Consider the following 5862-nt stretch of genomic DNA (forward strand, 5'->3'; position numbering starts at 1 on the left):
GTGGTGGAATAGCCGCGCTGCTGACCGCCGGAACTCCACCCCCGCCTCCGCCTCCACCGCCTCCACCTCCCCTACCGGGATCTGGTGACGGACCTGGGGCTCCGCTTCCTGCAGGCACACCACCCTCCCGTCTCCTGGGACTCGGTGGTGGGGAATTCCGCAACGGTGACGCTTCGTCTTCCGGAGGAGTACCTGTTAAATCGAACGGGCTACTGCGTCCGGAGGATTCGCCTTCCTCCTGAACACCGGAAACGACTGGACCTTCCTCTCCTGGGATCAGCGGAGGTGTGTCAGAGCGGCTACTACTCTCACTATCCGTGAAGAAGCCGAAGAGAAGATCACGTTGAGCCACATATCTGTCATGCCGTTCCTCGCGGGTTGTACGTGCCGATACTGGAGTTGCAGGCTCCCGAGGCCGTTCCGGAGAGCGCGATGTTCCCCCTGGCTCACTCCCAGCGTCATTCATGCGCTAGGCCTCGCACCGAGGAATCAGAGTGTTACAGATGGGGAGCATCCAACCTCTCCGGGAGAATCCACCGCGACGAACATGGAAATCTTCCGTGGTCGCCAAAGTGTTAGCCCTCTCTACTCTGAAGACTAACTCGAAACGCACTACTGCGACAGATTTACATGCGTAATCGTACTTCAGAACTGCGTATGAAAATACATAGAGTAGAACAGTGATCGACGGAATCATTCATGATAAAACAATAAGGTAGATGCAATAGAATCTCTGTATTACATTTCTCCGAGCAATACAACACTGTACTCTCTGATACATAGCACTGATCCTTGCTCCGATCCTCATCAATGAGCCTCAATTGATCCCCCTGAATGATCGCTCTCTTCTCTCTTATCTAACCGGCACACATAACTCCTTCACGGTTGCCGTGCCTATTCAGTTCTCCGCCTGCCCCTAGAACTTCCGTCTTTTCATATCTCATTAATAAACTAGATACAACGTATTAATAATAATCTAAGGACTAATGATCTAAGGACTCCCCCCCTAGCTCCTCTTTACTGTTGCTGCTTTTGCCCCTAACACGGATATGCTTTGCATTGTCGATCAAGCATAAAACACCGTTTTTGCCTTAGTGTCATGCACAACCATGAAAAAACACAGTCCTAAGTGTGTTAATTAAACAAGTACTTATCGAATGGGTGCTGCACGTTGCACACAAGTCCGTTTCAACTACATTGATGTGTGTGCAAAGTATTGTCACTATCGGATATGATTTGCATGGTCGGTCACGCATTATACACCGTTTTTTCCCTAGTGATATGCACATCTGCAAAAAAACACGCCCTTAGGTGTGCTATCTAACCAAGTACTTATCGGATGGGTGTGCCTCTTTGAGAACATTTTAATAGCACCTAGGTTAAGGCATAGGAAAAGTATTGTGCCCATCGGATATGCTTTGCATGGCCGATCGAGCATTAAATACCATTTTTGCCTTAATGTCATGCACATCCATAAAAAAGCAGACTGCTAGGTGTGTTATCCGATCAAGTACTTATGCGATGGGAATGCCACTTTTCATGTAAGTCAATTCCATCTATTTGAAGGTGTGTGCAAGGTATTGTGCCCATCGGATATGCTTTGCATTGTCGATCAAGCATAAAACACTGTTTCTCCTTTGTGTCATGCACAACCATGTAAAAACACAGTCGTAGGTGTGGTATTCAAACAAGTACTTATAGGATGGGGGCTCCACTTTGCACGCAAGTCCCTTTCAACTATTTTGAGGTGCGTGCAAAGTATTGTCACCATCGGATATGATTAGCATGGTTGATCATGCATTATACACCGTTTTTTCCTAGTGGTATGCACATTTACAAAAAAACATGCCCTTAGGTGTGTTATCTGACTAAGTACTTATCGGATGGGTGTGCCTCTTTGAGAACATTTCAATACCACCTAGGTTGAGGCATACAAAAAGTATTGTGTTCATCAGATATCCTTTGCATGGTCGATCAAGCATTAAATACTATTTTTGCTCTAGTGTCATGCACATCCGTAAAAAACACGCTGCTAGGTATGTTATCCAATCAAGCACTTATGGGATGTGCATGCCACTTTTCATGTAAGTAAATTCCACCTAGTTGAAGGTGTGTGCAAAGTATTGTGCCCATCGGATATGCTTTGCATTGTCGATCAAGCATAAAACACCGTTTTTGCCTTACTGTAATGCACAACCATGAAAAAACACGGTCTTAGGTGTCTTATTCAAACAAGTACTAATCGGATGGGGGCTCCACTTTGCAAGCAAGTTTTTTTCAACTACGTTGAGGTGCGTGCAAAGTATTGTCACCATCGGATATGCTTTGCATGGTCAATCATGCCTTATACACCATTTTTTCTCTAGTGATATGCACATTCATAAAAAAACACGCCCTTAGGTGTGTTATCTGACCACGTACTTATCGGATGGGTGTGCCTCTTTGAGAACATTTCAATACCACCGAGGTTGAGGTGTACGAAAAGTGTTAGCCCATCGGGTATCCTTTGCATGATCGATCGAGCAATAAATAGTATTTTTGCTCTTAGTGTCATGCATAACCATGAAAAAACACGGTCCTAGGTGTGTTATTCAAACAAGAACTTATCGGATGGGGGCTCCACTTTGCACGCAACTCCATTTTAACTACGTTGAGGTGCGTACAAAGTATTGTCACCATCAGATATGATTTGCATGGTCAATCATGCATTATACACCATTTTTTCTCGAGTGATATGCACATCCGCAAAAAACACGCCCTTAGGTGTGTTATCTGACCAAGTACTTATCGGATGGGTGTGCCTCTTTGAGAACATTCCAATACCACCTAGGTTGAGGCATACAAAAAGTGTTGTGCCCATCGGATATCCTTTGCATGATCGATCGAGCAATAAATAGTATTTTTGCTCTAGTGTCATGCACATCCATAAAAAAACACATTGCTAGGTATGTTATCTGATCAAGCACTTATGGATGGGAGTGCCACTTTGCATGTAAGTCAATTCCACCTAGTTGAAGGTGTGTTCAAATTATTGTGCCCATCGGCGGATATGCTTTGCATTGTTGATCAGGCATAAAACACCGTTTTTGCCTTAGTGTCATGCACAACCATGAAAAAACACGGTCCTAAGTGTGTTAATCAAACAAGTACTTATCGGATGGGAGCTCCAGTTTGCAGGCAAGTCCGTTTCAACTACGTTGAGATGTGTGCAAAGTATTGTCACCATCAGATATGCTCTGCAGGGTCGATTACGCATTATACAACATTTTTTTCGTAATGATATGCACATCCGGCAAAAAAACATGCCCTTAGGTATGTTATCTGACTGGAAGTACTTATCGGATGGGTGTGCCTCTTTGAGAACATTTCAATACCACCTAGGTTAAGGTATAGGAAAAGTATTGTGCCCATCGGATATGCTTTGCATGGTCGATCGAGCATTAAATACCATTTTTGCCTTAGTGTCATGCACATCCATAAAAAAACACGCTGCTAGGTGTGTTATCTGATCCAGTACCTATGCAATGGGAATGCCACTTTGCATGTAAGTCAATTCCACCTAGTTGAAGAGTGTGTGCAAAGTATTATGCCCATCGGATATGCTTTGCATTGTCGATCAAGCATAAAACACCGTTTTTGCCTTAGTGTCATGCACAACCATATAAAAACACGACCGTAGGCATGTTATTCAAATAAGTACTTATCGGATGGGGGCTCCACTTTGCACGCAAGTCTGTTTCAACTATGTTGAGGTGCGTGCAAAGTATTGTCACCATCGGATATGCTTTGCATGGTCGATCACGCATTGTACACCATTTTTTCGCTAGTGATATGGACATCTGCAAAAAAACATGCCCGCCCGTTGAGGGGGGAGCGGTCGCAGCTGCGAGCCCGTTGAGGGGGAGCGGGGGTGAAGGGGGGGGATGGGGAAGGGGGTGGGAGGGGGAAGGGGGGGGGGAAGGGGGAGTGGGGAAGAGGGGGGGAGGGCTGGCAACCGCGGCCGCTATAGCGCATGGCGGGGGGTGGGGAAGAGGGGGGGAAGGGGGTGGGAGGGGTTGGCTGCCATGGCCGCCAGCCCGAGGGAAGGGGGGGAAGGGGGTGGGGGAAGAGGGGGGGAGGGCTGGCGGCCACAGCTGCCGGTGCGTGGAGGGGGTGGGGAAGAGGGGGGAGGGCTGAGAGGGGGGGCTGGGGGGCTGGCGGCCACTGCCGCCAGCTCAGGGGAAGGGGGGAGGGGGGGGGAAGGGGGGCGGGGGTGAAGGGGGGGGAGGGGGAAGGGGGGGGAGGGGGAAGGGGGTGGGAGGGGCTGGCAGCCGCAGGGAAGGGGGGGTTGGGGAAGGGGGGGAGGGCTGGCGGCCGCGGCCGCCAGCGCGTGGAGGGGGGGAAGGGGGGGTGGGGAAGAGGGCTGAGAGGGGGGGGCTGGGGGGGTGGCGGCCGCGGTCACGGCCACCACCCCGGGGGAAGGGGGGAGGGGGGGAAGGGAGGAGGGCGGGGGTGAAGGGGGGAGGGGGGAAGGGGGTGGGAGGGGCTGGCGGCTAGCCGCCAGCCCAAGGGAAGGGGGGGGGAGTGGGGGTGGGGAAGGGGGGGAGGGCTGGCGGCCGTGACCACCAGCCCGAGGGAAGGGGGGGGAAGAGGGGGGAAGGGCTACCCATGGAAGGGGGGCGGAAGGGTTGGGGAAGAGGGGGGGTGGGGGAAGGGGGGGGAAGGGAGAAGAGTAGGGAGTGGGAGGGGAGGGGAGGGGGGGGAGGGGTCGAGGGGGGGGCAGAGGGGGGAGGGAGGGGAGGGGAGGAGGGAGGGGAGGAGGGGAGGAGGGGAGGGGAGGGCGGGGTCGAGGGAGGGGAGGAGGGGAGGGGAGGGGAGGGCGGGGTCGAGGGGTGGAGGGAGGGGGGAGGGGAGCGGAAGGAGAGAGAGGAGAGAGAGAGAGAGAGAGAGAGAGAGAGAGAGAGAGAGGAGAGGAGGGAGCCGAAGGAGAGAGAGGGGAGAGGAGGGAGGGGAGTGCGAGAGGAAAGTGAGGGGAGGGAGAGAGAAAGAGAGACTTACTAGAAGAAAGTATCAAGAAGAATGTTGAACACAAATTTAAATTCTTACAACTAGGAGTAGAACTATCACGAGCAAGAGCGAGAATAAGATTCTTGCTCAAATAAGATTTGACTTACTATCACGAGCAAGAGCGACAAATAAGATTCTTGCTCAAATAAGATTACTATCACAAGCAAGAGCGACAAATAAGATTTGACTTACTATCATGAGTAAGAGCAACAAATAAGATTTGACTTATGAGAAGAATGAAAGGACTTACGAGAAGAAAGAAGAATGTTGAACACAAATTTGAATTCAAAAGAAACGTACGAGAAGAAAGTATGAGAAGAATGTTGAACACAAATTTGAATTCAAATTTATAATGAATTCAAATTTCCCTCTCTTTTTTGGAAAATTCAAATTTATGCATAGGAGGAGTGGGCTAGTTTTTCTTATATGTACTCTTCTTTCCATTCATTCATTCTCACTCTCTCCTCATTTCATTGAAGCAACCAAGAGCTGAAGAGAAAGGATAAGCAGAGCCTTACTTTTTTCACTTTTTCCAGGTACTTGCATTCTTTTTCATTCATCTTGTAATTCTTTTTCAATTAGTTTCTTGTTAAAGTTTTTGAGTTCTATTTCTTAAAATTCGTCTTGTAATTCTTTTTCTTTACTTACAATTCTTTTTCAATTAGTTTATTGTTAAAGTTTTTGAGGAGGGGGGTCTTTTAGAAGGCATTACAATTCTTTTTAAATTAGTTTCTTATTTGAGTTTTTTGAGTTCTATTTTAATTAGTTTCTTATTTATATTTGAGTTTGTAAATTTGAGAAATGAGAGAATAGGAT

The sequence above is a fragment of the Dipteris shenzhenensis genome, chromosome 23 (genome assembly GCF_047967505.1).
Source record: "Dipteris shenzhenensis isolate YYH24624 ecotype China chromosome 23, Dip_SZ_1.0, whole genome shotgun sequence".
NCBI classification, from domain to species: domain Eukaryota; kingdom Viridiplantae; phylum Streptophyta; class Polypodiopsida; order Gleicheniales; family Dipteridaceae; genus Dipteris; species Dipteris shenzhenensis.